This window comes from Pongo abelii, chromosome 18, assembly GCF_028885655.2.
Source record: "Pongo abelii isolate AG06213 chromosome 18, NHGRI_mPonAbe1-v2.0_pri, whole genome shotgun sequence".
NCBI classification, from domain to species: Eukaryota; Metazoa; Chordata; class Mammalia; order Primates; family Hominidae; genus Pongo; species Pongo abelii.
Genome location: NC_072003.2, coordinates 31,814,780 through 31,835,351, shown reverse-complemented (window position 1 = coordinate 31,835,351; position 20,572 = coordinate 31,814,780). Strand labels below are relative to the sequence as shown.

The 20,572-nt window shown below is 48.7% G+C and overlaps 1 protein-coding gene across 3 annotated transcripts in view; it reads right to left on the bottom strand.

Annotated features, from left to right (window-relative positions):
- The window catches only part of SGF29 (SAGA complex associated factor 29), an 89,378-nt gene that overhangs the window by 59,303 nt on the left and 9,503 nt on the right, over nt 1–20,572 (bottom strand). The gene's annotated exons all lie outside the window — the stretch shown is intronic.

Genomic DNA, 20,572 nt, shown 5'->3' with positions numbered 1-20,572 from the left:
GACCAGCCTGGACAACATGGTGAAACCCCGTCTCTACTAAAAATACAAGAATTAGGTGGGCATTGTGGCACTTGCCTGCAGCCTGTAGTCTCAGCTACTCAGAAGGCTGAGGCAGGAGAATCGCTTGAAACTGGGAGGCGGAGATTGCAGTGAGCTGAGATAGCACCACCGCACTCTAGCCTGGCGACAGAGCAAGACTCCGTCTCAAAAAAAAAAGAAGGGTAGGGCGTGGTGACTCACACCTGTAATCCCAGCACTTTGGGAGGCCGAGGTGGGTAGATCACCTGAGGTCAGGAGTTCGAGACCAGCCTGGACAACATGGGGAAACCCCGTCTCTACTAAAAATACAAAAAAAAAAAAAAAAAAAAAAAAATTGGTTGAGTGTGGTGGCACGAGCCTGTAATCCCAGCTACTTGGAAGGCTGAGGCAGAAGAATGGCTTGAACCCAGGAGGCAGAGGTTGCAGTGAGCCGAGATTGCACCACTGCACTCCAGCTGGGCGACAGAGCTGAGACTCTGTCTCAAAAAAAATAAATAAATAAAGAAGAAGAAGAAGAAAAAAAATTATGGGAGATCATTGTTTTGGGTTCAGCTGCTGCACTTTAGGCCCCAACAGATAAGACCAAACCAAAATGGAGTTACTCATGCTAAACGTCACATAATCAAACTGAAACTTTAAGGAAGGAGATAGATCCCAAACAGACCAGTTTTTCCTGAAAACAGGAGATTCCAGTCAACCTGAGTCAGTGTAATATTGGTCCCCTTTGCTTTAACTCTTACAAAAAAGTCACCTGAAGGAACCTCATGTTAACCAATCAGGTTTTTTCCTATTGTTCTGTTTCCTTGGCCAGTGAGAGATCTTGATTCTATTTTGTAGAATGAAAGCTGTACCAATTCATGAATTGCAAATAAAAGCCAATTATCTCTATATCCAAAATTGTTGTCATTTTGTCTTTTGACAGGGTGAAAGGCGAATAGGAGAAACTCCACCTTGGTTTGTATATAAAAATATTATCTAGGATGGTGGCTCACGCCTGTAATCCTAGCACTTCGGGAGGCCAAGGTGGGCAGATCACCTGAGGTCAGGAGTTCAAGACCGGTTTCGACAACATAGTGAAACTCTGTCTCTACTAAAAATACAAAAATTAGCCAGGCTTGGTGGCTTGTGCCTGTAATCACAGCTACTAGGGAGGCTGATGTACAAGAATTGCTTGAACCCAGGAGGCAAAGGTTGCACTGAGCCGAGAACACGCAACTGCACTCCAGCCTGGGAGTGAGACTCTGTCTAAAAAAAAAAAAAAAAAAAAAAAACAAAATCTAGCCACAGCAATTATTATCACACTGGATATTTACCAAAGCCTGCAGGAGGGAAAAACACCTGGGTCACAGGTTCACTGCTGGTTGGAGGCTGAGCCAAGAGCGAACCAAGTGTGCTGATACCCATGCCCCTGATTTCTAGGGAGTTCTGTGGCCTTCAGGGAGTCCCAGGGGAGCAAGATTAGAGCACCCAGTCCCTGAGTGCCCTGCTATCAGCAGCCTTGACAGAGGAGATCTCTCCTGGGTGGCTGGAATCAGCATCCAGGGCTCTGTCAACTATTATAGAAACATTTTATTCTTTTTGTAAAACAAAAGTTATCTTTTCTTTTCTGATTACAAAAGAAGTTATTGCTGTGGAATCGCAAGATAATCCCCATCTTCTGGTCTGTCTGTCCTTTGTCCCCATGACTGAACTCCAACTTTTGCAAAACACTTACTTTTATTTTATGTTTTATTCTAGAGACAGGCTCTTGCTCTGCCGCCCAGGCTGGAGTGCAGTGGTGCAATCTCGGCTCACTGAAGCTTTGACCTCCCGGGTCTCAAGTGATCCTCCCACCTCAGCCTCCTGAGCAGCTGGGACTACAGGCACACGCCACCACACCCTGCTAATTTTTGTATGTATATACACACACACATATATATATGTATGTATATATATGTGTGTGTGTATATATATATAGTGTGTGTGTAGAGATGGGTAGGGAGTGGGTCTCACTATGTTGCCAAGGCTGGTCTTGAACTCCTGGGCTCAAACGATCCTCCTGTCCTGGCCTCCCAAAGTGCTGGGATTACAGGTGTGAGCCACCATGACAGGCCTGCAAAAGTAGTTAAATTATAAAATTAATGTTTCTCTGTCAGCACTTCATGGAATCAGTACTTCATGGAATTCTCATATCAGCTCTGTATCCTGTTCTCTTTTCTGGAAACTAGTTTGGAAAGTTTCATTTCTTTTTTTTTTTTAGATGGAGCCTTGCTCTGTTGCCCAGAATGGAGTGCAGTGGCATGATCTCAGCTCACTGCAACCTCTGTCTCCCAGGTTCGAGCGATTCTTCTGCCTCAGCCTCCCGAGTATCTAGGATTACAGGTGTGTGCCATCATACCCAGTTAAGTTTTGTATTTTTAGTAGAGATGGGGTTTCACCATGTTGGCCAGGCTGGTCTCGAACCTCTGACCTCAGGTGATCCGCCAGCCTCAGCCTCCCAAAGTGGGATTACAGGCATGAGCCACCGCGCCTGGCTGGAAAGTTTCATTTCTTTAACTGTTTGGGGAAATATCATTTATTCCCTCAACAAATACTTTCTGAGTGCCTACCATATGCCAGGGAATAGTCTAAAACTGCAGACACCATGGTAACTAGACATATTGTCCTTTCCTCATGGAATTTACCTTCCAGTGGGGGCAGAAAAACAATTATAAGTGAACAAACAAATAAGAATTTCAGCAACGCTTCACTGAGGATGCATTTAAGCAAAGGCCAGAAGGAAGTTTCAGTCATGCTGAAATTCCTGTTTGTTTCCTTAAGAGCAGGTTATTACCATCTGGCATGCTATGTATTTTACTTATTTATTTATTGGCTGATTTTTTCACCATTGTCTCCTCAGTGCCTGAACGTAGTAGGTGCTTAATAAATATTTATGGACTAATAACGCTTTGAAGAAAATAAGCAGAGCCAGGCGTGGTGGCTCACACTTGTAGTCCCAGCACTTTGGGAGCCTGAGGTGGGAGGATTGCTTGAGGCCAGGAGTTTGAGACCAGCCTGGACAATATGGTGAAACTCCACCTCTACAAAAAAAAAAAAATAGAAAATTATCCACGTATGGTGTCACGCACCTGTAGTCTCAGCTACTAGGGAGGCTAAGGTGGGAAGCTCGCTTGAGCCCAGGAGGTTGAGGCTGCAGTGAGCTATGACTGCACCACTGCACTCCAGCCTGGGCGACAGAGCGAGACCCTATCTCTAAAAGAAAAACACCAAAAACCAAAAAAGAGGGCAAGAGAGAGGGAAATAAAGCCAGACAGCAGTTAAAGTCACAAGGACAGATCTTAATCTGTAATATACTGTTGCAATAGGGAACAGAGTTCAGTGTGAACTGAACTCAACTTCTATTTGTACAGAGAATGAGGGAACAGGAGTGGGGGTGAGGAGCAGGGGTTCAGAAAAGTCAAGGCAGTGAAAAATTACCAAACACATGAACGGGGGGTTGGCCCAGGTGAAACCCATCTGGGCTTGCTAACTAGTACTTATCAACAGCGTCGTTGGGCTCTTACTCTCCCACAGGGGCTGGGAGACGGGCCCTATCCTCAGGTGTTGGCTGGAACAAACAGTAAGTTCTTTCGGCAGCCTTGAGTTTTCTCAGGCAGGCACTTTTAGAGGGTCATTCCAGGGATGAGACCTTGAGCTATTAGAAACTATGTCGGTGTCTGGCCGGGCACGGTGGCTCACGCCTGTAATCCCAGCATTTAGGGAGGCCAAGATGGGCAGATTGCTTGAGCCCAGGAGTTCGAGACCTGGCTGGGCAATATGGTGAAACCCTGTCTCTACAAAAAATGCAAAAATTAGCCAGTCTCATTGTAGCAGGATGAGCCACAGATAAAACTCCTCAGACACTGGATTAAAGAAGGAAGAGGTTTATTCAGCCAGGAGCATCAGCAGACTTGCGTCTTAAGAGCCGAGCTCCCTGAAAAAGAAATTCTTGGCCTTTTTAAAGGCTTACAACTCTAAGGGGTCCACGTGAAAAGGTCGTGATAAATCGAGCAAGCGTGAGGAACATGACTGGGGGCTACATGCGTCAGCTAACAGAACAGAAAGTTTTGCAATGCTTTTTCATACAACGTCTGGAATTTACAGATGACACAAGAAGTTTAGGTCAGGGGTTGATGTTATTATTATTACTTTTTTAATAAGGGAGGGATAAGGAAGGAGACCACTACTACTCCTGCTGTCCTTCTCCCTGCACCTTGCCTAGTTTACAAGACAGGAGGAAAGAAAAAAAGCAAAAAGTTAAAACGAAACAAAAGTAAGATAAATAGCCAGACAACCTTGACACCACCACCCAGCCCTAGGAGTTAAAAAAGTAATAATAATAACATCAACCCCTGACCTAAACTACTTGTGTTATCTGTAAATTCCAGACATTGTATGAAAAAGCATTGCAAAACTTTCTGTTCTGTTAGCTGATGCATGTAGCCCCCAGTCACATTCCCCACGCTTGATCGATTTATCACGACTTTTTCACATGGACCCTTTAGAGTTGTAAGCCTTTAACAAGCCAAGAATTTCTTTCTCAGGGAGCTCGGCTCTTAAGACACAAGTCTGCTGATGCTCCCGGCAGAATAAACCTCTTCCTTCTTTAATCCGGTGTCTGATGAGTTTTGTCTGTGGCTCGTCCTGCTACATCATAACCTGGTCTCAAAATAAAAATACAAAAAAAACTATGTTGGTGTCTGGCTAGCTTGGCCAAGGAGGGAATCTTTGTCAGATGACTAGGAAAGGCCTCCTGAAGGATCAGCCATCGGTGAGGATGCAGGAGAACCCCAAAATCAGGGCTCAGCTCAGGAGGGTTCTGGGCTTCATGGAGGAAAGAATTCAAGAGTGAGCGGAGAGTGAAAGCAAGCAAGTTTATTTGTGCAACAGTGTACAACAAGATGGCTGTTCCACAGACAGAGCAGGGCTGTCCCACAGGCAGAGGGCACTCCCTGATCACTTGCTGGCTCTACTGATACCTCCTTCTAATCACATGCTAATTAAGGGGTGGGCTATTCACAAACTTTCTGGAAAGGGAGCAGGGTTTTCCTGGAACCATATAAGGTACCTTTTGGGTTTATTGCCATGGGACTTGTAAATTGTCATGGTGCTGGTGGAAGTGTCTTATGCAAATGTATTATGTATTATGATTCCTAGTCCTAGCTGGTTTGAGCTGGCTTCTTTGCAACATCCTTTTTTTTTTTTTTTTTTAGACAGAATCTTACTCTGTTACTCAGGCTGGACTGCAGTGGCACGATCTTGGCTCACTGCAACCTCTGCTTCCTGGGTTCAAGGGAGTCTCCTGCCTCAGCTTCCCAAGTAGCTGGGATTACAGGCATGCACTACCACACCCAGCTAATTTTTGTATTTTTAGAAGAGATGGGGTTTCGTCATGTTGGCCAGGCTGGTCTCGAACTCCTGACCTCAGGTGATCCACCTGCCTCAGCCTTCCAAAGTGCTGGGATTACAGGCGTGAGCCACCATGACCAGCTGGATTTTTTATTTTTTATTTTGCAGAGATAAGGTCTCCCTGTATTACCCAGGCTGGTCTCACACTCCTGGCCTCAAGTAATCCTCCTGCCTCAGCCTCCCAAAGTGCTGGGATTACAGGTGTGAGCCACTGTGCCCAGCCTCATACCTTCTATTAAACAAGTCCCAGGCCAGGCATGGTGGGTCATGCCTGTAATCCCAGCACTTTGGGAGACCGAGGCTGGCAGATCACTTGAGGTCAGGAGTGACCTACTTGCAAACAATATTTGCAAGTCATGCCAAGTTAAGTCAAAGGACATGGTCAGCTTAGCAAACTCCTCTATAAACTTCTCTGGATCCTCCAAAACCTGGCCAAATTTCTCCTGGCAGAAAGCCAAATCAGACATTAAAAAAAAGGCATATGTACTCTGAGTGTCCTTCCAGTTCTGTCAGCTACCTCCCTCAATGGACATAGGTTCAACCTCAGGGGCTGATATGGGGTCCCACTCCTGGTGGCACTGGTTAAACTTACTTCCTCCAGAAGCAGGAGTTATAGGCTGGGGCTCATTGGATAAGGAGGGGTGTCTGATGACCTGGTGTAGAATCTTTCACTAGAGGACTGGAGGAACCCTCTTGAGAATCAGGGAACTGAGGAGGAAGGGAGTCGGGGTGGGGGGCAGGCATGGGTGTCCTAGGGGAAGCAGCTAGGAATGGGTCATGAAGGAATCTGCTCCAATTGCCTAAAAGGCACTCTGGTGGCAGGTCCTTCATTCTTGTTCCCCTGTCTAACAAGGTTCTCTACTCTACTACTAGGCTGGTCGCAGTGGCTCGTGCCTGTAATCCTAGCACTTTGGGAGGCTGAGGTGGGAGGATCACTTGAGGCCAGGAGTTCGAGACCTGCCTGGGCAACATAGCGAGACCTTATCTAATAAAAATAGAAAAAAACACCAAGGATCTCTACTAGACACAGAGGGTTTTCTAAGTCTAGCTAGAGCACAGTTATTTTCCCATTCAAATTCCCACCTTTCTTTTTCCTTAAGAAAGCTCAGCAGGGCAATCACCACCAATTCCTGCAAAGAGGGAGTGAGTATAGCCAGCAGGGTGCAACCAAAGTGACTTATGAGACATGACCAAGCAAATGGAATGCAACCAAAGAGATGTTTTAATAAGCAAAGTACAGATGGAGCAGTGAAAATAGGAAGGAGAGGTGAAAATAGGGGACAGGACTTATAGTCTGAGTTCCACAAAAAGCAAAGACAGCGTTATGATGTTGGGCAAAAGAGGGATGACAAAGATGACCAAAAAAGATGCTAACAGAGCATAGAGAGATGCCAAAGAATTCGGAGCATTTAGGTTTTAGCCACCGAGGGTCTGGAAAACCTCCAGAGCAGGAAGGTGGGCGGATGGGTGCAGCCAACAGTCACAGTAGGACTCCAGCCCACAATATCCCCCTAGAGTGGGACTCCAGCCCACAATCTAGCAGGAAACACATGACTCTGGGGTCCAAGAGTCACCCCAGTGTGGGACCTCTCAAAACAACAAAAGATTCAAAACAGGGCCGGGCGCAGTGGGTCACACCTGTAGTCACAGCAGTTTGGGTGGATCACCTGAGGTCAGGAGTTCGAGACCAGCCTGGCCAACATGGTGAAACCCCATCTCTACTAAAAATACAAAAATTAGCCAGGTGTGGTGGCAGGCGCCTGTAATCCCAGCTACTCAGGAGGCTGAGGCAGGAGAATCACTTGGACCTGGGAGGCGAAGGTTGCAGTAAGCCAAGATCCCACCATTGCACTCCAGCCTAGGTGACAAGAGAGAAACTACATCTAAAAAAAAAAAAAAAAAAAAAAAAGATTGAAAGTATCCTGCCTAACATAAAATAGAAACAATTGCCCAAATAGCCAAAGCAGACTACAAAGGCATGAAATAAGTATAAGCATGCATTTCTGCACTAAAAGCAGGGAAAGTGCAATCACTCGGTTATTAGAAACTAAAGAGAAAAACATCTCAGGGAAGGGGTGATGGAGCTGGCGCAGAGGCTCGGGCCTGTAATCCCAGTACTGTGGGAGGCAGAGACGGGAGGATCGCTTGAGCCCAGGAGTTCAAGGCCAGCCTGGGCAACATAGTGAGACCCCCATCTCTAAAAAAATAAAAAATAGCCGGGCATGGTGGCATGAACCTGTAGTCCCAGCTACTCAGGAGGCTGAGGTGGGAGGATCGCTTGAGCCTGGGACATTGAGGCTGCAGTGAGCCGAGATCATGCCACTGCACTCCAGCCTGGGCCACAGAGCAAGACCCTGTCTCTAAAAAAAAAAAAAAAAAAAAGAGAGAGAGAGAATGAGAGAGAGAAAAGGGAGGGAGAATGAGGACGTAGCCAGCGAGGTGTGCTCCCATCCTGGGCATGGGGACATGGGGACAATGAACTGGCCACCAAGCCAGGGGCCCTGTTTTCATGTCCTGGTTCACCAGATCTCGAGAGGAAGCAGATCTGAGGCTCACCTGTCCATGGACGCCAAATGGTGCCGATGGCCTTTAATTTGGGGTCCTGGTAAAGGTTTTCCCAGGGTTCCCATGGCTTGTTAGTCTCCAGGAAAGATAACCGCTCTGAAAAGAGCTCTTAGGTCCAGCACAGCTCTCCAGCGATGACAGCCCTAGAGTTACAGCTCCCCAGCTCCCATCTGCAATGAGCAAAGACCCCTGTATCCTCTTCGTCCCTTTGTAGTCACCAGGATGATGCAGGCAAAGCCCTCAGCTCAGGAGGGTTCTTAGGTTCCCTCGAGTGGACAGTGAAAGACAGCAAGTTTGTATGAGCGGCATCGCGCATGGCTGCCTACAGGCAGAGGAGGCTCACCCGCCACATCTCCTCATAAGAGTGACTCTCTCCTTACCCAGAGCTTACACCCTTTGCACCTCTTGCTACAGTCCCACCTATTTTAGGGTAGTTTGTGTCTATATCTGCTTCCCCTTGTTTTATTTTGTTTTGTTTTGTTTGAGACAGGGTCTCACTCTGTCGCCCAGGCTGGAGTGCAGTGGTGTGATCTCACCTCACTGCAGCCTCCACCTCCCAGGTTCAAGCAATTCTCCTGCCTCAGCCTCCTGAGTAGCTGTCACTACAGGCATGCACCACCACATCCAGCTAATTTTTTGTATTTTTAGTAGAAACAGGGTTTTGCTATGTTGGCCAGGCTGGTCTTGAACTCTGGCCTCAACGGATTTGCTCACCTTGGTCTCCCAAAGTGCTGGGATTACAGGCGTGAGGCACCGCGCCTGCCTACTTCCTCTTTAAATGAGAACAGAGTGACAGGGGTGGTCGGTATAACTTTGCTGCTGCTATTTGAGTTAGCTGGGCCTGCTCTGTTCTCCTTCAGTACCAAGTGGGACTGTAGTCTTCTGAGGCTCAGACCAGCAATGATGGTGGTGAAGACATTGATGTCCTGACCAACTAGCTCTGCATGGGAGACGCCTGGTGAGCAGGAACAGTTTACCCACAAGCTGCATCACCTGCAGAGGTGGGTGTGAGCCAGGATGGGGGTCAAAGAAGTGCACTGGGGAAGCCTGATGTGGCTATGACCTCTGACCCCTGCCCCAGCTCCCTTTCTGACAGCTAAGTTCTAAGAACTTCCTGATATTTACTGAGAAAGCTTGGAGGGCATATTCCTACCCCTGAATTACCAGAGCAATAGGAAAATTAGGGGAACGGTTATGAGATTTCTGGTGGGGAATGCGTGGAGTCCCAGGCGGTTGGGAAAATTCCTGACTCCCACACCTTCTTTTCTTTCACCCTCTCATTTATATTTATTTATTTATTATTTTTGTTTTGTTTTGTTTTTTGTATTTTTTTGAGATGGAGTCTTGCTCCGTTGCCCAGGTTAGAGTGCAGTGGCATGATCTTGACTCACTGCAACCTCCACCTCCTGGGTTCAAGTGATTCTCCTGTCTCAGCCTCCTGAGTCACTGTAGCTGGGACCAGAGGTGCGTGCCACCACACCCGGCTCTTCCCTTTTACCCTCTCGTTGTCTCTCCGTTCCTTGCCTGCCTTTTTAACTTTTTTTTTTTTTTTTTTTTTCAATTTGAGACAGAGTCTCGCTCTGTCACCCAGGCTGGAGTACAGTGGCACGATCTCAGCTCACTACAACCTCTGCCTCCCAGGTTAAAGCGATTCTCCTCCCTCAGCTGCCTGAGTAGCTGAGATTACAGGTATGCACCACTACACCAAGCTAATTTTTGTATTTTTTAGCAGGGATGGGGTTTCACTATGTTGGCCAGGCTGGTCTCAAACTCCTGACCTCAGATGATCCACGCTTCTCGGCCTCTCAAAGTGCTGGGATTACAGGCATGAGCCACCACCCCCGGTCTCTTGCCTGCTTTTGACATCCATTGCGCACTGTTGTCATCACTGCAAGACTCTCCATGCTGGGAACGTGGACAGGTCCAGCCACTGGGTCAAGGTGTGGGAGGTGGGGCCGGTAGGCTCCACTGCACTCTCAGAATGGATATGCATAGGCTCTTTTCTTTTCTCTTTTCTTTTCTTTTCTCTTCTTTTCTTTTCTCTTCTTTTCTTTTCTTGAGACAGAGTCTCGATCTGTGGCCCAGGCTTGAGTGCAATGGTGCAATCTCGGCTCACTGCAACCTCCGCTTCGCACGTTCAAGCGTTCCTGCCTCAGCCTCCAGCGTAGCTGGAATTACAGGTGTCTGCCACCACACCCTGCTAATTTTTGTATTTTGAATAGAGACAGGGTTTCACTATGTTGGCCCGGTTGGTCTCGAACTCCTGATCTCAAGTGATCTGCCTGCTATGGTCTCCCAAAGTGCTGGGATTACAGGTGTAAACCACTGGGCCCGGCCCTGCCCTCTCTTTATTCTCTTGTTCATCCATTATAGGCAGTATGGACTAGTGGTTAAGTATGTGGACACTTGAGCCAGGCTGCTTTGGTTCAAATTTCAGTTCTGGGCTGGGCGTGGTGGCTCGCGCCTGTAATCTTAGCACTTTGGGTGTCCAAGGCAGGCAGATCACCTGAAGTCAGGAGTTCAAGACCAGCCTGGCCAACATGGTGAAACCCCATCTCTACTAAAAAAAAAAAATACAAAAATTAGCTGGGCTTAGTGACGGGTGCCTGTAATCCCAGCTACTCGGGAGGCTAAGGCAGGGAGAATTGCTTGAACCTGGGAGGTGGAGGTTTCAATGAGCCGAGACCACGCCACTGAACTGCAGTCTGGGCGACAGAGTGAGACTGTGTCTCAAAAAAAAAAAAAAAAAAAGTTGACCGGGCGTGGTGGCTCATGCCTGTAATCCCAGCACTTTGGGAGGCCAAGAAGGGCGGATCACGAGGTCAGGAGTTCGAGACCAGCTTGGCCAACATGGTGAAACCCTGTCTCTACTAAAAATACAAAAATTAGCAGGGCATGGTGGCATATACCTGTAATCCCAGCTACTTGGGAGGCTGAGGTGGGAGAATTGCTTGAACCCAGGAGGCAGAGGTTGCAGTGAGCCAAGATTGCGCCACTGCACTCCAGCCTGGGCGACAGAGCAAGACTCTGTCTCAGAAAAAAAAAAAAAGTTCAGTTCTGGGCCAGGCGCAGTGGCTCACGCTGGTAATCCCAGCACTTTGGGAGGCCAAGGAGGGTGGATCACTTGAGCCCAGGGGTTCAAGACCAGCCTGGGCAACAGTGAGACCCCATCTCTATAAAAAAAAAAATGTCAGTTCTGTCACTGTTGTTTAATCTCAGTTTCTTCATCTGTAAAATAGATTGTCTGAGTAGCCTCCCGTTATCCATGGGGCACATGTTCTAAGACCCCCGCAGTGGATGCCTGAAACCACGGATAGTCCCGAACCCTATATATACTGTTTTCTCCTATACATATACACCCATGGAAATTTTTTTTTTTTTTTTTTTTTTTTTGAGACGGAGCCTTGCTCTGTCGCCCAGGCTGGAGTGCAGTGGTGAGATCTCGGCTCACTGCAACCTCCACCTCCTGGGTTCAAGCGATTCTCCTGTCTCAGCCTCCTGAGTAGTTGTGATTACAGGTGTCTGCCACCACACCAGGCTAATTTTTGTATTTTTAGTAGAGACGAGATCTCACCATATTGGCCAGGCTGGTCTCGAGCTCTTGACCTCAGGTGATCCACCTACCTAGGCCTCCCAAAGTGCTGGGATTACAGGTGAGAGCCACTGCACCCGGCCCCTATGGGAAAATTTAATGTATAAATTATGTACAGTAAGAGATTAACAATAATAAGTAATAATAAAATAGGACAACTATAACAATATACTGTAATAAAAGTTATGTAAATGTAGTTTCTGTTTCTCCCTCCTTCTGTCTCAAAATATCTTTTTTTTTTTTTTAGACAGAGTCTCGCTCTGTCGCCCAGGCTGGAGTGCAGTGGTGCGATCTCGGCTCACTGCAAGCTCCGCTTCCCGGGTTCATGCCATTCTCCTGCCTTAGCCTCTCTAGTAGCTGGGACTACAGGCACCTGCCACCATGCCCAGCTAATTTTTCTGTATTTTTAGTAGAGACGGGGTTTCACCGTGTTAGCCAGGATGGTCTCGATCTCCTGACCTCGTGATCCCCCCGCCTCGGCCTCCCAAAGTGCTGGGATTACAGGCGTGAGCCACTGCGCCCGGCAAAATATCTTATTGTAATGTATTCACCTATCTTTAACTTAGCCTTGACTTGAAACTCACAGACTCACCTATTTTGGGACCACAGTTGACCAGGCATAACTCAAACTGAAGAGAATGAAACCTCGGATGAGGGGGACTACTGTACATGAATTTTGCATGTAAAGCTGCTAGAAGAGTGTCTGGCATACAGGGGAGGGTCAATAAATGCTGGCTGCCACACCAGGCAGCATCGTATAGTAGTTAAGAAAGCTGACCAGGCGTGGTGGCTCACGCCAGTAATGCCAGCATTCTGGGAGGTCAAGGCAGGTGGATCACAAGGTCAGGAGTTCGAGACCAGCCTGACCAACATGGTGAAACCCTGTCTCTACTAAAAATAGAAAAATTAACCGAGTGTGGTGGCACGCGCCTGTAATCCCAGTTACTCAGGAGGCTGAGGCAGGAGAATCGCTTGAACCCAGGAGGTGGAGGTTGTAGTGAGCCGAGACTGTGCCACTGCACTCCAGCCTGGGCGACAGAGTGAGACTCTGTCTCAAAAAAAATAAAAGAAAGAAAGCCACACTGCCTGGAATTGAAGTCTAGCTCTGTGACCGTGGGCAGGTCACTTAACCTCTCTGGGCCTGTTTCATCTTTTGTATAAAATGAACGTAACCAGACCCAGCCCTGGCCCCAGCCCCAGCCCTGGCCCCAGCCCCAGCTTCAGCCTCAGGAAACAATAAAATAATACAATAAAACATAGTACAATAAAATACAATTAATAAAATATTTTAAAAACATGAACAATAATATTACTTGTAGGTAAAACATGCAATAACCTAGATAATAGATAACCTATTGTGAGGATTTTATTGATTATTTATTTATTTATTTATTTGTTATTATTTTTTGAGACAGAGTCTCACTCTGTCGCCCAGGCTGGAGTGCACTGGCACAATCTCGGCTCGCTGCAACCTCTGCCTCCTGGGTTCAAGCAATTCTCCTGCCTCAGCCTTCCAAGTAGCTGCGATTACAGGCACCTGTGACCACGCCCGGCTAATTTTTTTGTATTTTTAGTAGAGACAGGGTTTCGCCATGTTGGCCAGGCTGGTCTCAAACTCCTGACCTCAAGTGATCCTCCCACCTCGGCCTTCCAAAGCACTGGGATTACAGGCATGAGCTACCATGCCTGGCCTATTGTGAGGATTAAATAAGCCAATAGTTGAGAAGTGCCTGGCACATATAAGCATTTGATTCTATTTTAGTGGTTATTTTATTTTATTCAATGTAAACACACAGACAGAGCTTTGTATCAGCTTCATTCACCTCTGTATCTCCAATGCCTAGAACAATGGCTGGGGCATACTGACTTGGTGCTCAGTAAATATTGACTGAAATATTGACACTTTTTAAATCTAAATTGCCCTTGCTGCTGGCTTCTGACACAATACTCTTTCCACTGTAATATACTGTTTGACTTTGTCATGTTTTTTTTTTTTTAATGAAGTCTCGCTCTGTTACCCAGGCTGGAGTGCAATGGCATGATCTTGGCTCACTGCAACCTCCATCTCCCGGGTTCAAGTGATTCTCTTGCCTCAGGCTCCTGAGTAGCTGGGACTATAGGCTCATGCCAGCACACCCAGCTAATTTTGTGTTTTGTTTTTTTTTTCTTTGAAGAGATGGGTTTCACCATGTTGGCCAGGCTGGTCTTGAACTCCTGACCTCAAGTGATCCACCCGCCTCAGCCTCCCAAATTGCTGGGATTACAGGCATGAGCCACTGTGCCCGGCCATGATTTCTTTATCTAGTGTGATTTTTTTTTTTTTTTTTGGAGACAGAGTCTTGCTCAGTCGCCCAGGCTGGAGTGTAGTGGTGCGATCTCAGCTTACTGCAACCTCCGCCTCCCAGTTCAAGCTATTCTCATGCCTCAGGCTCCTGAGTAGCTGGAATTACAGGTGCCCACCATACCCAGCTAATTATTTTTGTATTTTTAGTAGAGACAGGGCTTCACTATGTTGACCAGGCTGGTCTTGAACTCCTGGCCTCAAGCAATCTGCCTGCCTCGGCCTCCCAAAGTGCTGGGATTACAGGCATGAGCACTGTGTTCAGCCTATCTGATTTTTAACATTAGAAAATTAATTTGGAAGAGTAGATCAAAATGGAGGGGAACATGTGGTGCAAGTGGCAGAAACAGATCGAACTGACTTAACAAAAACTCAGGATTGACTCATGAAACTGAACATTTCAGAAGTAATTGCTTCAGAAATGGTTGGATCTAGGAGCTCAAAGTAAATAATAATCAAGATTCTTACCGCTTAAGCCCAGGAGGTCGAGGCTGCAGTGAACTATGATTGTGCCACTGCACTCCAGCCTGGGTGACAGAGGGACACACTGTCTCAAAAAAAAAAAAAAAAGAAAAAGAAAAAGAAAAATTCTTGCCAGGCACAGTGGCTTACACCTGTAATCCCAGCACTTTGGGAGGGCAAGGCGGGAGGATCACTTGAGCCCAAGAGTTTAAGACCTGCCTAGGCAACATAGTAAGACCCACATCTCTACAAAAAGTAAAACATTTAGCCTGGCTTGGTGGTGCATGCCTGTGGACCTAGCTACTGGAGTGGCTAAGGCGGAAGGATCGCTTGAGCACAGCAGGTCGAGGCTGTGCCACTGCACTCCAGCCTGGGTGACAGAGCAAAACCCTGTCTCAAAAAAGAGAAAAGGAACATGGAGCCATGGGAATTAGGGAGGGAGTCCTGCAGGCAGCCTGTTGGGACTCCAAACCAGAACTGAGGCAGAGGAAGCAAGGTAGGGGGGCAGCAGAAACGTATATGGTTCATAGATTTTTTTTTTTTTTCAGATGGAGTCTCACCTGTCACCCAGGCTGGAGGGCAGTGGTGGGATCTCGGCTCAATGCAACCTCCGACTCCCGAGTTCAAATGATTCTCCTGCCTCAGCCTCTTGAGTAGCTGGGATTACAGGCATGAGACACCACACCCGGCTAATTTTTGTATTTTTGATAGAGACAGGGTTTTGCCATGTTGGCCAGGCTGGCCTGGAACTCCTGACCTCAAGTGATCCACCCTCCTCGACCTCCCAAAGTGCTGGGATTGCAGGCATGAGCCACTGCATCCGGCCCGTAGATTCTGTTGTACAAATCAACCAATACATAAAAATATGAGCAGCGAGTGGACACGTGTTCCAGGTGTGTCCTCTTCCTGAGGAGTAAACGGTGCACTCGCCTGGGGGTTCCATGGGCAGTGCACAGGACATGACAGGAGTGACTGAGCCCCCATGGAGGCAGCCAGCTGAGGGTGCTGGGACAGGAATGGGGTCTCATATTAGACTGGGAGCCGGGGGCCACTGGAGGACCAGGCGTGTCGGCCCAGGGCCTGCCGCCCCTCTCAGACCCTGGGCAGGGCCTGTCCTGGGGCCCAGTATGTCTGCGTCCTCATCCCAGGGAGGCTGATGAGCCGGCCAGAGGTGCCTGCCGCTGTGCAAGGAGAGGGCTCTGAATACAAGCGGCACTTGGGGTAGAGCCCACCCCACCAAGCTGGCCTGGGAGCTGAGTCCCACCCAGTGGTCCTCGCATCTGAGGCTGCGCACACCCTGGCCCAGGGCCTGACTGGCCGGGCCCCTGAGATTTCTGCCTCTGGCCTGAACTCTGCTCTGACTTATGACTCCATCCTCTTCTCCCTGCACTGCTCTCCTTTGCCTTTTTTTGCAGGGGAGCGGGGAGACAGAGTCTCATTCTGTCACCAAGTCTGGAGTGCAGGAGTGTAATCATAGCTCACTGCAGCCTCGAACTCACAGGCTCAAGCAATCCTCTCACTTCAACCTCCCGAGTAGCTAGGACCACAGGTATGTGCCACCAACCCAGCTAATTCTTTTTTTCGTTTGCATTTATTTATGACAACTGATGTGTCTGGAGAACTTCCTGTGGGTCAGGCCTTGTGCTACTAATAACAGCTAAAACCTGTGAGTCTTACCACAGGCCAGGCCCTGTTCTAAGTGCTTTACACACAGTAACTCACCGAATCCTTTAAGCAGTTGTATGCATTTGTATTATTTCCCTCACATTCTAGATGATGAAACTGAGGCACGGAGAAGTTGAGTAACTTGTCTGAGATCACAGAGCTCTTCAGTGGCAGAGCCGTTTTAGATGGATAATGGTCACAGTAGGTCCTCTCCAGCTGCCATAAGCATCGTCCTCAACTGGCAGTTGAGCCGACAAACACAGAGCGGCTTCAGGCCTTGATCAAGATCACACACTGGAAAGTGCTGGAGCTCTGAAGGGAGGGGCGGAGGTCTGTCTGGCTCCCAACTCAGCTGGGGGGGGCTTGGACCCATGACCACTTCCAAGTTCGTCTTTTGTTTTTTTTAAGACTGAGTCTTCCTCTGTCACCCAGGCTGGAGTGCAATGGCGCGATCTCGACTCACTGCAACCTCCACCTCTCGGGTTCAAGTGATTTTCCTGCCTCAGCCTCCCTAGTGGCTGGGATTACAGGCGCCTGCCACCACGCCTGGCTAATTCTTTTTTTTAAGTATAGACAAGGCCATGTTGGCCAGGCTGGTCTCGAACCGCTGACCTCAGGTGATCCACCCACCTTGGCCTCCCAAAGTGCTGGGATTACAGGCATGAGCCACCGTGCCCGGCCCCAAGTTCATTTTGGGACAGATGGTGGGCAAGGCTGGGAGCGTAGGCCTCGTTTGACAGAGGGGGAAACTGAAGCCTAGAGTGTGTGGCCATCTTGCCCAAGCGGGCACACACAGGAAGTGGCAGAGCCCAGCCAGAAATTGAACTGGGACTTTTCATGCGCAGGCTGGTGATTTTCCTCTGCAGCCCCCGCCTCCTGCAAGCTCTTCCTTCTCTGAACTCAACGGCCCTGGCTTCTCACCTTCCCACACCCTCAGAACTCAGTCTTCCCAGGCCTGCGTTCACATGTCATTTATGTCCGGGAAGAGTGGCCCCTCAATCTCTTCCTCTCAGCCCTCCCCAGGTGCCTGCCATGGCTGCAAGAGTATGGGGGTACCCGGCATCCCCCTTACAAGGAAAAAAGACGTGAGACCAAGGGAGAGAAGCCTTTTCCCCTCTCCAGGCTCCCCTTATCAGGGTTGTTGGTCCCATAACATATATAACACTTAAGGGCAGGCGGGGTGCAGTGGCTCATGCCTGTAATCCCAGCACTTTGGGAGGCTGAGGCAGGCGGATCACCTGAGGTCAGGGGTTCGAGACCAGCCTGGCCAATGTGGCAAAACCCCATCTCTACTGAAAATACAAAGATTAGCCGGGTGTGGTGGCGCACACCTGTAATCCCAGCCACTTGGGAGGCTGAGGCAGGAGAATCGCTTGAACCCAGGAGGCAGAGGTTGCAGTGAGCTGAGATGGTGCCACTGCACTCCAGCCTGGACAACAGAGTGAGACTCCGTCTCAAAAACAAACAAACAAGCCAAAACAAAACAAAACAAAAAAACACTTAGGGGCAGTCCCAAAGGTGGGCTGGAGGGGGCTGGACACACAAGCCTGTTGCTGCTGTCTGAGTGCACATTGCTGGAGAAATCTGGGCGGAGTCCAGGCCTAGTGTGGTGTGAGGTTTGTGTGCATAAAGGGAGGGCAGTCCAGGAATCAGAGGTCCAGGGACTGTAGGTCTCAGCCACAGCACCTTTCCTGGGGGACAGGAGCTACCGCAGCCTCGGGGTCTCACCATCTGTGCTCGGGAGCCTCTGAGGTGAGAGCTGCGCTCCAGCCTGGCTTTACCTTCCCCCAGCCTTCCTGTCTTCACAAAAGCATCTTGGTTTCACCGAGGGGTTAGTTCCAGGCCTTGCAGCTGACATCATGGAGTGCAGGGATTCCCCGCACTGGCCCACGCTGAAGATAGGGGACTCGAGTTCCAGTCTTCCTTCTGCTACCGACCAGCTTTGTGACGTTGAACAAGACTTCCCCTCCCTGATTCCATCCTCATGTCACATCTGAAGCCTCCAACTTCTGTCACTGAGCTCAGGATTCCCAGGCAAGCCCACGGAGTGCCCCACAGGGTCAGAGCCGTAACAGGACTTGGAAAATAACCCAAAAATTGGTGCATGGTTCTTTTCTTTTCTTCTCTTTTTTTTTTTCGGGTTTTAATTTCCCTATGTAATAATAATGAATTGCTATCGCTTTTCTTTTTTATTCATTTCTTATTTTATTTAGAGACAGGGTCTCGCTCTGTCACCCAGGCTGGAGTGCAGTGGTGCGATCTTGGTTCACTGCAGCCTTGACCTCCTGGGTTTAAGCAATCCTCCCACCTCAGCCTCCTGAGTAGCTGGGACTTCAGGTGCACACCACCATGCCCAGCTAATTTTTTTGGTTTTCAGTAGAGACGAGGTCTTGCTATGTTGCCCAGGGTGGTCTGGAGCTCTTGAGCTCAAGTGATCCTCCTACCTCGGCTTCCCAAAGTGCTGGGATTCAAGGCGTCAGCCAACACGCCCAGCCTGCTCTCACTTTTCAATGAGGAAAATGAAGTCCAGGGCAGGCCAGTGACTCCCCTGGGGTGACCAGAAGGGGTGGCTACACGCAGGTGTCTACATCCCAGGCTTCCCAATTTCCCTTCTGTCTATCCTTACCCCTCACTACCTTCCCTCCATTTCCTGCTGGCATTAACCCAAGCCTCAGCCCATCAGCCAAGACCAGCCCGGCTTGTGGAACCTGTATTCTAATGAATGGAGACAGACACAAAAGTAAATGGGGCCAGGCGTGTTGGCTGACGCCTTGAATCCCAGCACTTTGGGAAGCCCAAGACATGAGGATTGCTTGAGGCCAGGAGTTCGAGACCACCCTGGGCAACATAGGAAGCCCCTGTCTCTACAAAAAATTTAAAAAATAGCCAGGTGTGATGGTGCGCACCTGTATCCCAGCTACTCAGGAGGCTGAGGTAGGAGGATTGCTTGAGCCCTCAGTGAGTCCTGATTGCGCCACTGCCTCCAGCCTGGGCAACAGAGCAAGACTCAATCTCTACAAAAATAAATAAATAATTTTTAAAATTAATAAAATGTAAAAGTGAAAAAAAGTTTAAAAGTGTAAAAAAATGTAGACGTGAAATGTTCATTTGAGACAAGAATTACGGCAGGAAAGGATAGCCATTCAGTGGGGCAGCCAGAGACGAAGAGTATGGTACAGGGATTGGGGAGAGGGAACTCCAGGCAGAGAGAAGAGCTTGCACAAGGGCCAGGAAGTACCAGATGGCTCATCACCTTCACACAAGCAGCAAGTTGCTGGAGCTGGCATAGGTTGAGAATGAGGCATGAGGCTGGAGGCACTGGCTGAAGCCAGGTTAAGAAGAGAAGAGGACGCCAGGCGTGGTGGCTCACGCCTGTAATCCCAGCACTTTGGGAGGCCAAGGAGGCAGATCGCTTGAGGTTAGGAATTCGAGACCAGCCTGGCCAACATGGTGAAACCCCATCTCTACTAAAAATACAGACCAAGCTCGGTGGCTCATACCTGTAATCCCAGCACTTTGGAAGGTTGAGTCCGGCAGATCACTTGAAGCCAGGAGTTCGAGACCAGCCTGGCCAGCATGGTAAAATCCCATCTCTACTAAAAATACAAAAATCAGCCAGGTGCAGTGTTGCATGCCTGTAGTCCCAGCTACTTGGGAGGTTGAGGCACAAGAATCACTTGAACCCAGGAGGCGGAGGTTGCAGTGAGCCAACATCATGCCACTGAACTCCAGTCTGGGTGACAGACCAAGACTCTGTCTCAAAAAATAATGATAATAAAATAAAAATAAAAATAAGGCCGGGTGCGGTGGCTCACGCCTGTAATCCCAGCACTTTGGGAGGCCAAGGCGGGAGGGTCATGAGGTCAGGAGATCAAGACCATCTTGGCTAACACAGTGAAACCCTGTCTCTACTAAAAATACAAAAAATTGGCCTGGTGTAGTGGCGGGCACCTGTTGTCCCAGCTACTCGGGAGGCTGAGGCAGGAGAATGGCGTGAACCCGGGAAGTGGAGCTTGCAGTCCAGCCTGGCGACAGAGCCAGACTCCATCTCAAAAAAACAAAAATAAAAAAAAATAATTAGCCAGACACAGTGGCACACACCTATAATCCCAGCTACTCAGGAAGCTGAGGCGGGAGGATCGCTTGAACCTAGGAGTCAAAGATTGCAGTGAGCTGAGATCACACCACTGCACTCCAGCCTGGGCGACAGAGAGAGACTCCATCTCAAAAAAAAAAGCACAAAGGAGCAGCAAGGGATTGGGGTGTGTCAGGGAGCCCTAAGAGAAGATGGGGTTCAATTTTCTTTTTTTGAGATGGAGTCTCACTCTGTCGCTCAGACTGGAGTGCAGTGGCGTGACTTCGGCTCACTGCAACCTCCACCTGCCAGGTTCAAGCAATTCTCCTGCCTCAGCCTCCTGAGTAGCTGGGACTACAGGCGCACGACACCATGCCTGGCTAATTTTTTTATATTTTTAGTACAG